This window comes from Coloeus monedula (genome assembly GCF_965178545.1).
Source record: "Coloeus monedula genome assembly, chromosome: 4".
NCBI lineage: Eukaryota > Metazoa > Chordata > Aves > Passeriformes > Corvidae > Coloeus > Coloeus monedula.
This window is the reverse complement of record NC_138784.1, coordinates 55,168,390-55,180,686: the sequence shown is the minus strand read 5'-3', so window position 1 is coordinate 55,180,686 and position 12,297 is coordinate 55,168,390.

The window sequence follows — 12,297 nt, the reverse complement described above, 5'->3', positions numbered from 1 at the left end:
TTTCCTTCTTTCTTTTTCTATGAAAAGCTCAGCCAAAGTCAATGTGAGCAGATTATATGAATCATTAAAACGTAATGGTATCCTACATACTTAATGGTATGCACTGTCTCAGTCTTCAGGAACTGTATTTTTTCACCACTGTTTTGTATTTGATTGAGTCATTTAACACCTATCCTTGGCAGATGTCAAATTTTCAAAAGCTGGATATGTTTTGTAATGTACAGGAAACAATGAAAAAGACACAGACTGAGATACTCCAGGACACTCAGGCATCTCTGCTACAGAACCACTGACTCATGTTGAGAGCTAAAGGTTCACCAGTCAGGAGAGCCGTGTTTAATCATGCTCTGCATTTAACCCCTGAAATCCAGGCTGCTTGCTTTCCGTATTAAACAATTTGGCCGGTTCAGTTTTTGGATTTCAGGCAGTAAAAGCTGTGACAAAAACTCCCTGGAATTTTCAAAATGACGACACAGAAAGCCAGTGCTCTGTTTCTACTGGTGACACTTTCCCTGTGTAGTGTTACCTGGAGTGCCAGGATCTATATGCCTGGATGTCCCAGCTTCTTTCAAGGAAGAGGTCAAAGATTTCTGTCCTTGTGCACTGTGTTGTGCATCACAGCTCCTTACTAGAGAAAAGTAGAAGATATCCTGACTAAAATGTTTGTGGGGTTTTTCTCCAAGTAGAAATCAGGCCTGTCAGAGTTACAAGATTCCCAGTTTAGAGTATTTAACATAAGTGCTGGTGGCAGTATTGTTACTTAAGGTAGTAGGTAATTTTAGCTAAAGGAAAGTTTTCTTTATATATATATAGATAGATATAGAATCCTTTATATTTTATTCTTGCAAAAATTCCACAAGCACTCATTCTTTCATCTAGTTAGAGAAATTCCATCATTACCTTACATCAGACATCTTCATTTGTATCCACAGTGAATTAAGCCTGTTGTTCTTTGAGAAAGGAAACCTAAATACTCAGTTAGAAATATGGCCATGACTAACTTCATCTTGAAGAGAGAAGAGTTTAATAAACTTTGCAGGCTGGGATGGTAACATAATTTTTTAAAAAATAATTATGGTTTTACCAGCCTAAACCTTTTAAGAGATGGGAGATATATACAGTTCAACAATAGCTTGTGGTTGAATTTCATAATTGTCACTAGGGACTCCAGAATACATACAATCTGGAATAAAATGATCTAATAGTAGCTGGATGTGCATGTGATAGCCCCTACTGAAGGCAATAAAAATATTTAAGTAAACAAATAGATTTTAGCCTTTTAACTATTATACCAGAGAACTAATTCACCTCTAAAATGTGCTTCCAATTTGATTTAATATACACCTGTGTGCTAGATGAATTTATTTAGTGTTTTTAGTGTTGTATAGGGAACAAAAAATCTTAAGAAAGGAGGTATCCTATCTATAATTGTAGCCAGAAGCTATACTTCACATTTTTTTTTAATTCTTTCCTTTGTCTATTTTGAAGCAATTTCTACTCACTGTTCTTATCAGTCCTTTCATTTGCTAACTCTCCCCTGGGCAAAGGAAAATCCTTTTGTTTTTCTGATGATCAATTCTTTTAAATTGAACATGTAAGTAAGTCTTATTCATTTCACACAATCTATCCACTGGAAGACTTAACAGTGAACAGTCCTTCTCCCTATGGAAAGTATTTACAAATAAGGAAGCTGCAGTCTATCTTTCTCTAACTTAGCAGAAATAAAAATATCTCATCAATCTGTACAAGACCTGTGGCCAGAATATCCACACCACCGCATGTTTTTCTGACTTAAAACTGGCTTACCTACCTGCAAATCATGATACAGCAGACAACAATGGTGTCTCCTTGTTGAAATATGGGAGGTTTCTACAAGAAACTGGCTCAGGTATCTTTGTTTGATATGGTGATTCTCTGTGGAGTCTCTTTTTATCTATAAAAAATCCTCTTGTAGATTGTTAGATGCCTGTGTGACCTCTGAGTAAGCTGTTTCTCATTTAGGGCTTCCTTTAACAGGCATCATTCATGAGCCTCAAGGCTTGTATGATTAAGCTGGGAGTTGACATCAGTTGTTAACCTGTCTATGATACAAGACATGCCTGTGTGCGGACAGCACTGTTGGAAGCTGCATCTGGAAGGTGAAAGGACAGGGATCCCCCATGGGCAATGCCATGCGTCTGCATCCAGCCTCCTGGCAGTCCATGACAATTCTGTGACAAGGCTCTCGAAAGCTGGGACTAGTTTTGAGAGGTTTGCATAGCACTGCTTTTGAAAAGCTTTATGGGTAGCCAGTCTCTTAAACTAGTAACTCCTCTTTAAGACATCCTTGTTTCATATGGAGGAAGATTTGCCTTTGGCTTTTGACAATAGAAGAGGAAGAAGAAAGAAGGTGTAAGAAAAGGACAGAATTCTGCTCAGCTGTGGATAAGCTTGACTTCTGTCTTTGGGGATAGAATTCTGTAATTATAAAGGTTTCTTAGTTTCCCAAGGTTAAAGCAGATTGGACACTGGATCCTCCACTCTGAAACAGACCTCCCACTGCTGCTGAGGATGGAGCCAGTGACCTGGGTATAACAAAGACCCCTGAGAGAACGCCTGACTCTTTTTCCCACAACCATGCAGGCCTGTTTGAGTGGTAAGTCCATTCAGATAAAGGGAGCATAGATAGCATGTAGGTCAGCCTGCTTTTCCTGATGTCTCCCCTTGGTGATGAAAGGGTTAACAGTGCTAGCATTTAGTCTAGCAGAGCCTGGTTTCAGATGAATAGGGGCAGTTTGTGCCTTCTCAGTGCCTGTTTCTGGCTGTCCTCATCCTGCACAAGGCAGCACTCTGTGTTGAGATCCTGAAGGTCCTACTGCCTGCAGGGCTTGCCTTTTTTTTAACCTTTCTTTTGTAAATAAAAGGAAAGAAATAAAGTAATTTTTAACAGTTTGAGGACTTTGCTTTGTTTCCTCCTCGAGTACCACTGCAGTAGAAATCAGAATTTACAAATATATCTATGCCTAGCAACTATACTAAGAAGCAACTGTAGAGACTTGAACTCTACAAATCATATAAAAAAACCTGCAGAATTGTGGGTTTACATTGAATTTGACAGAAGGTAGTCTGTCAAATGAAAACACACCAAAAATCTACCTTTTTCTACTTTCAATGCACCACTCCCCAGTTATAGAATAATATTTATTTTACTGTCAATCATGGTATTACTGCCTAAAAAGTCTTAAAATAACTTATTCTTCCTTTATGTTTATTTTATTTTCCTTTGTCATCTTTCATTCTCTTCTCCACCTCTGTTTTTCTTTTCAGCTGGAGAATTTTATTTGTTTGAGCTGTCCTATATGCATCTCAAAGTGACCTCTGTTTAATCAGAGCTTGAGTTCGGTGAGTAAAAAATGGGTTAAAGAGGACAGTAAGCACTTCTAGCTCACAATGTTACCATGTACCTATGTGGTTTGGGCCTTAACTCAATATAAAAGCCAAAAAATAAATGACCCTGCCAGTTAACCAAAAGCTATCAGAACCTGGAGGTAAAATGATCATTACTGTGGGCTTCTCTGCTACCACACAGCAGCCAGCTGCAGAAGTCTGCCTTGGGATGGACCTGCCAAATCAGAGATGGGCGTCCTTTGGAACTAATCTTGAATAGAGTGAAAATTAAAATATGAGGTATTTTAAATGAAATATGCTGTGTGCAGCAGAGTAGCATTTCAAACACCAAGGTCTATTCCATCAGAGCATACCTGACCTGCTTTACCCCCAAGCCACTGGCAGCCTGTCAAGCTTTTGGCCCTGCTGGAGGAGAAAGTCTATTTTGTTGATTCTGGCATCTAACTCAAATATTAGTGTCAAGCTAAAAGTATTAAAAGATGAGATTCCTTATGGGCAAAAGTGATGCCTTATGGGCAAAAGTAATTCCTTCTTGACACATTCCTAACAAACACTAGCTCAGGAAAGACATTGTGAGGTAAGATTTATGTTTGCCTCTAGAGAAAGTTTCTTTAATCAAATTAGGAAAGATGAATTTGAATCAAGATTTGAGCTTATATCTATAATATGCTAACTAATTTATTGCATTTTATATAGGAAACAGAAATATCTCTTGCTTTACGTTAGACTTAAATATTCATATAGTGATATAAAATGTAAGGACAATAAATAAATAAACTATGCTAAATTGCTTAACTGGCCCTCACAATTTCATCCAGTTACTTAAGTGCAAAAATTCTGGTTCAGTTTTGGATACCAGAACCTAATAGTTCAGTCATGATGGAGACTCCTGCAATTCCACTTGATTCTAATGCTAATTATGCTCATTAAGAAAACAGCAATCCTATGACTTCAACAAACCTTTCATAATTTTGATAGTACATGTTCAAATAGGTCTAGTTATTTAAATAGAATTGGCTCTGGAATAGCTGAACACAAGATTAGATCTCTTTCACACTCAATTTCTGAGGCTGAACAGTTTTCTAACCTCAGGATCTGTAAGCTCATTACTGGATATTTACAGATGGGTTTTGGTGAAAATACAAGATAATTACTAGTAGTTCCTTTCTCAGCTGAAGCTCTTTTAGTGTTTCTTCCTCCTCCCACATAGTGAACCCTCTTAAAAATGCATGAAAAATATGTACATTGCTCTATTTAGCATGTGCTTTTTATGGGCGCTCAGGATAGCACATTATTGTTATTTAGGCAAAGTATTCAATATTACTTCCAAACTATCAACTAAAGATAGTCCTGATTTTTTTCCTCAACCATTTCTCTGTATAGGTTTTTGTCCCCTTCCAGTGTTTACTTTTTAGATGAAGTTCAAGAGTACGTTTTCTTTAGTCTGTTACAGGAAATTGTTTGCTGAAAAGACACACTGTTAATTAGCAAAAAAGCTCTAGCTGTCAATAAGCGAGTCAATATAAATTCACCAGGGGCATTTAAGGTTTTTTTAGAACATTATACATATATTGTCTGCTTTCTTAAAGATAAAATTTACTACATTTCAGCTGTCATTTATGCTAATACCAGAGCTTAGCACCAGAGGCTGATCTCTGGTGTCTACTGTAGGGGTGTCCACTGTAGGGGCATTGCTCCAAGAATGTTATGATGTAAAAATACACCGTAGGGGTACTATTCCAAGATTCTTCTGATGTAAGAGAAGCTTCATTTACTGAGGGATCAGCACCAAAAGCCCTTTGCAGACTGGCAAAACCTCTGCTGCATGCCCTGGCAGTACTGGGTGTTGCATTGCAAAGCCTTTCCAGGCAGCACAGGGTTGTGGCTCCTGCTGATGGCAATGCTTCTTGAAGATACAGCAAAGCAGTTCTGTCAAAACCAGAAAATTCTGTGTTTCTAGGGTGCGGATATGATAAACCACAGCAAGGGCAAGAATCTCAATTGTGCCCTTCAATCTGCATGACTGTTAGGGTTTCCTGCTTAGGGCTGATTCCAGCCCCCAAACATATGGAGATTTATTTTGGGGAAAGAAAAGAGAACACTCCTGACTGAACAAGCTGAGTAATTCTGCAGTTGTTATACTTCAGCAATGTTGGGACCTTGGTGGAAATAGGCACTCAATCCTCTTCTTCTTTGACTCCTGAAATCTCCTTGGGCTATACTGACTCAGACAGGAGGTGCCTACAGAAAAGAAGGTGTCTTGTCACAGTCACAAAGAGCAGCCATAGAAAAGGTGAATACATTTTCCATCAAGCAGACCCCAGGTTTCAGAGGAGAAAAAGTGATGCAAGTGATCAGGAAGAGATAGGTGCAATGGTTTTCTTTCGACCTTCATTTGCATCCTAAGCCCTTCATCTTCCCAAGCACAAAGGAACAGCAGGGCTGGCAGCCTGCTCAGCCCCACAGTGATGGGGGTCAGGAGCACTGGCTGTGCTGCCGAGGGAGGGATGGTTCACACATTGCTGCCATCTCTGCAACACTTGGCTCCGGACAGTGCTGTTCGTCTCTCACTTTTAAGAGTGCTAAAAGGTTTTCTCTCCTCTCTGTGGGGGGTAAGCAAATGCAGTGTAAGTACGTGTGTTTCTGCTGAAGCACCAATATTTTTTGGTTGTCATTTGTTGTTCTCCTTACAAAGAACAATCTTTCTGTTAACTTAATCTAAGTGATCACTTGAACACTGCAAGACTGCATGTCATTTTTAAGTTACTATATAGCGATGGCCTTAGGGAAATCCTACAGATGCCTTGCCACAATTCATTTCTTCCCCATGAGGAGCTACCAGGCTAGTTTCTTAGATTCATTTGCCGCAGCTGTTTGCTTCTTTGACCTCAAAGTTACAAAGGTATGGTGCCAGTGGAATAAAGAAGAGGCTGTCTTTTAAATTACTGATTATAAGAATTATTTTCTAGGGTTAAAAGAGACAGGAAACAATGTTCTTATGGCCAAATGGAACTACTCCTGTGAGTATTTTGCCTTCACCTTTTAATATATTTTTTTCCTTTCCTTTTTCTGTTAACCTGTAGACATAGATAAATGAGCAACACAATATTAATGTGATTATTAGTCTGGAATAATTTAAGACAGACTAATATCTCCCTGACAGAAAATTGTCAGCTTGGTTCTGTCCTGGCATCAGTCATTGCAAGCTATTAAATTTCTTAAGCAGAGCTACTACGTAGGTTCCTCATTTTATTTATTTCTGCAGTTCAAGCATATCCCATTTCCATTTTGACCAGTTGTTCCTATCTAGTTGTGCTTATTTATTTGAAGTTATTTATAGGTGATACTGTCCCAAGCTAAAAGCTCAGCATGCAAGAGATTATGAATATTAAAATATAATTTGTCTAAAAACCAAAGGCAACAAATCTAGGTCAAAGACATTGCCTTGGGCAAAGTCCACACAAATTCTTTTGCATCACTGAGTATTACAGCGTCTGTCTTTCTGTTTAAGAATGCTCATACCTCATCAGGCAGGTGCCTTTCTATGCATTGGACGTACCATTTAAAAGCATCTCAAGAGCTAAGTGTGCAGAACCTGGGCTATGTGTTGCAGAGGAGAACAAAATGCTACCCCATGATGTACATCAGTCTAATGACTGGTCTTTGAGATTTGGGGTTGTATTTGCTGCTTGTCCCCTTTTGAGGAAAAGACTTGCCCCTAAACATAAGCTGATTGGTATAAACAAAAAACTAGGGAAATTTGGGGAGCTCCTCACATTCTTACTTGTTGAAGGTGTTCATTCACGTAAAAATCCACTAAATGGCTCTACTCTGTCATTTCACTTTTATATCTGTTTTGCTGCATAAGTCCTAGTTTCCCGGTCAGTTTCCTGTGTTTATATAATGCTCCTTGCAGTCTCTCCTCTGGAATGAATTAGTTCCCTCCTAATAGAGGCTAGTTTTCTTCTGGGTCCCCAGAGAGTGTGACTGAAGTCAGCCTTCTGGGGGAGGTATTATCTTTAAGCAGCAAGAATGTAGGCACATACACACCAGATGGGCCCTTTGGTTTATCATAAATTGGGTGTTGCACATATTATGTGGCAAAGAAGAACTGCTCTCACTTGCTTTTCGACAGTGTTTGGCTGGCTATTGTGCTACAGAGGATGTTTTCCTTTTAAATAGCGTGTTTAAATAGTTATTCAGAGTGACATAAAACCATCCATAAAATGTTTTGTACTGCAGATATTGATCTCCAACAGATGAAGTGCGTGTTTTAAGATATTTGAATACTGCTTAAAAATGTTTGAACTTGGCTACCAATTTCTTAATTTTAAATTATTTTTGTTATTCTACATCCCTGCTGCAAACAAAAATGCATGTTTCTTTATAAGCCTATTTGCTAATACACCTGTCAGCCTTCTTTCTTCTCATGTATTATTATGGATTTTTACTCATTAAAACTGAAGTAAAGGGTAATAATTATGTTGATATACTTATTTTGATACATTAAAAGCTGGTAGTTTGGATAGCAGATATGACTTTGCAGTATATGCATGCTTTCCAAGCTGCAACCACTCTACAGCTACGCCCATTCCCATTATTTACTAAAGCATGTATTAAATTTAACATCCCAAAGAACTCATATTTTAATAAATGAAAAGCTTCATCATGCAACAAAATAATGTTGCATATAATAATGTTTTGTTATATTAAACCTTTTGTGCAGGAGAAACATGTAGTATCTAAGCATTTCAGATGTGGTTCACCCATGCAGGAGAGCTATATCTAACGAAAAACACTCCTCCTTAAATCCTTGCCTCAATGAAAATAATTTTATTTTTAATGAGATAAAAAACAAATCACACTTAGATAAGCAATGTGTTGATAGTACTAGAAGGATATAAATGCAACTAAGAGAACTATTTCCTTTTACCTCGTACAAGTGTAGTGATTTATTTATTTTTATATGCTCACCTCATTTTTGCACGTCTAATTCCAGTTATAGACTGTCATTCCCAAATAGTTTAAGCACATGTTTGATTACCATTAGAAATGAGTTAAATATGTTTCAGTGTTTTTCTTAAGTAAAGCCAGATAAAAAAATTCCTTTGATAGAAAATCAGAACATTAACATCTCAGTGCTGTGAGTGTTTGTTCCTCTCCTGATTGTTGATTGCATGAAACCCTTCCTCCCACAGCCGCAGCAGAACTTCTGCTCACCTTAATGAGGCAAGATCAAGGCCCTAATTTTTACCAGAATGAGCACATTCCTTATGAGTTTACCTGCCTTGCCCACCACACACAAAATTATAGGAGTTTAAGTTATTAAACCCGTTGATACTTGGCAATTGCTATGTCAAGCAGGAAGATGCAAATGGAAGATTTCTTCCATTCCATAAGAGGTGCCAGAAATCCGTGTGCTCTGCTGGATTTCCAGAGCAAGGAGCTGCCCATCCAGGACAACAAGTTACAAATGACAGCCATCAGCTGTGACACAAATGGATCATGTATAAGCATATGTTTGCTTATCAGAGTTTGATTGCACCTATCCTCTACTCCCAAAATTCTGAATACAGAAAACTTTACTAGTTCAATTCACTTAACTAAATTGCATGTTATTTTCAGAAAAAAATTACTCTAGATGCATAGACATTTACAACGACGACAACAACAACAAAAGATCAGCACATACGGGTTTTGAATTTATTATTTTTAAAAAATTATTTGTAGATCACAAAACAATGCAATTTTGCTGAGAAAACCTTTGAATGGGAAAATAATTGAAAATATATAATTTCCTTTCATGGATGATTTCATTATAAATGGAAATGAAATTCCACACAATCTTGAAGAACACATCTTGCTTTAAAAAATTCTGACTTTGAGAAGAGATCTAAAGAAAAAATATTGTAGAGCTGATCATACAGACTCATTTCTTTCCTAACAGTAATTGTAGGTGATATCTGGATATTGTCTGCTATAATATGCCAGATAAAATTATTTCAATTTGATCTTTGTATACTTAAAATTGTATTTCTGAAAAAGTGGCTTGAAGTTTATCAGCATTACAAATCTTGTGACTTTGATTCACCTCTCTGGTACATAAAGCATTTTCTTATTGATGACGATATGATTTTATTTCACCCTTGGAGAATATTATTAATGTTAGTGGCAGTGTTCATTTTGTCCATATTATTACTATTTAATATTGTTAAAACTTATGCTATAATAATACCATAATATTCAGTAAAGTGTGGTGATATGCAGTCATATAAGAAACAATCAGCAGTAGTAACAATGATAATTGATGAATAACTAATAGGATTTTTATAGTAATTAAAGCCTGCAATCAGAAGGGAAGTCTTATCAGGTTCTAGAAACTCTGAGAAAGCTACAGTCTTTCTCACACAAAACATATGTAAAAGTCCTTCTAAGACAGGAAAAAACAGGCCAATCTATAGAATTCCTAATCAATGCAAAATGTAAATTTTTTTCAGCTATGGGCTTGTTAGGGATCACCTCTGATGCGATTCATTTTGTTGCTTTTCTTATCTTTACATAATTTGGTTTTCCTAAATGACATTCATCCTGCTCTGAGGATGAGGCAGCACACCACAGGGGAATTGCTCCTCAGAGCCTTACTGGAGCATTTGTTTCTCCTGTGCAGCCACTGCTGATGGGTTTCATAGAGTTCCTCTCTCCCAGGTAGCCTGTTGGGCTTACTGAACAATTCTGGTTGCTTTCCTGGTATCTCTTCCTGCCAAAGATAACTGCAAACAACTATTTTACATAGGTGTCACATTAGGAGTAAATATAAAAGCCTTTAATTGGAATTATAGGGAATTTTTTAAAACCTCACAAAGTATTTCATGTCTCCAGGCAGTTAAGAAACAAAAAAGCTCACAGCTTTCCTAATTGGAATCCTAGATTTATTTTAAGTGAACACAGCTCCTGAGTTTGTCCTGCCTCAGAATTCATTCCTTTGAAAACCTCAGTCAAGGGTGTAAATAATTTGAATACTATGTTACTTTTTCTCTCTCTTTTAATTCTGTGGAGTAGAAGATATCAAATATCAAAACCAGTGAAAAAGGCCTGATGCACTTTGGACACAGGGACCTGCCTGACCTTTAACCTTGAATCTGGGTAAATTTTATCCCTGGATCACAAGACTTGGGGCTGCAGGTTTCCCCAGCCCACAACACTGATGTGAATAAGGAACGCCGGCTTTCATTTGTATGACAGCCGGGGGAGTCAGCTCTAACTCGGGCAAGAACTTCTAAATTACATTTTTTACAACCCAGCTTCCGTCCAGGGAAAGAAAACGTGCTCCTATGATCCTCATGATCTCTCTCTCTCTCTTTTTTTTTTTCTGTGCCTGTACCAGCTGATTAGGACAGCCATATTTTACAGCTTAGAAATGTGGGCTCAGATGAAGCAAAATAAACATTTTCATACCTATGGGAATACTGTATGCCTTCTCCAGGAGCTCTCTAGGCACTAGTAACCATATGTTATGCTGTTATGTTTTCAGAACAATCCTGGTCACAATTATCATCCAAATGTCTCCTTGAGATGACTAGGGAATACCATTCACTGATCATTCCCAGATGCCTTGAACAGGTTTCTGCTCCAAAAATTAAGATAGTTAATAGCACAGAATAGAGGCTGTTCTGTGTCAGCTGGCATCATTGTCAGGGTGTGGTCACTTTTGGTGTCTTATTTTATTCATATTTCAGTGAAGGAGGCTTGCTAGTTGATCTGTTCAGGAGGCAGCTATGTCAGTAGAACCAAAGCTCTTGGCTGGCAATATTTACCTTTGTAGTCATAGAACATTATCTGTGGAACTGTAGCTGAATGAGGAACATCTTTTACTCCAGCTTTCAAAGTCTTTACAAAAGTACAGATGAAAATGAATAAATATCTGTAAGATCCTCAGTGGCTTTTCCTTTCCTTATGACTCATTCGATCCTGCACATACAAAGCAATGTCTGGTAGCCTAACATGGGATTGTGGGATGTAACTGTATTTTCTCCTCCCAGCTATTTGTGATTAATCTAGAGGGAAGAATGTTAGATAAAGTAGGAGTGGGATTATGTTGTTTTATGATAGAAACAAGAGAGACTGTATTTGTAAAAGTGGGGAGAATGAGAATGCTTTCACCACTGGGAATGTGAATGTCTCTCAACCTTGCACGTACATAATCCAAGAGCAGGGGAGAGAAGGTTCCTCAGAGCCCTTACATAGCTGGTTGTCCTTCCACACTGAAACCCTCTGGAAATTTCAGTTTAGAGCCAATTCCACAACATCTGGATTAGTTTGAAATTCACTTGGATTAATTTTATCAGCCTTAACAGATAGCCTGGGGAGGATTAGGAGTCTTCATCATTGGAGGTCTTTACCACAGCTTATACAAAACATGTTTTCAGGACTGATCAAGGTGTAAGAGAGTCTGTCTTGGTCCAACCACTGTACAGCTGTCATTTGTAGTCTGTTTCAGCCCTGTTTTTCTAATTTTCTATGAATATAAGAACATGAAAAGAAGTCCCTGACTAAAGTCTGAAGAGAAACTCCTTTCATATTAATTCTAGAATCCAAACAGTCAAATGGATTTTTACAAACAATCACACAATATATTGATAGCAGACCATTTTCAGAACATGTTGACATTTTGTGATATCAAGTCAGAGAGATCTGAGTTTCTGGAAGACAAATACTTCAGTATCTTTTTCTCTTCACCCCACTTGTTTAGTAAAGCGCATACACGTGGAAAAGTAAGACAACCACATAAATTTTAAAAGCACAGTAAAAATAGCTATTCACAAAGGTTCAAAATACTAGTAATTAATTTGGACACTCCCTTTCTTGCTTGTTTTATATATGGACATACTTTATGTCTCTCACATTACCTTC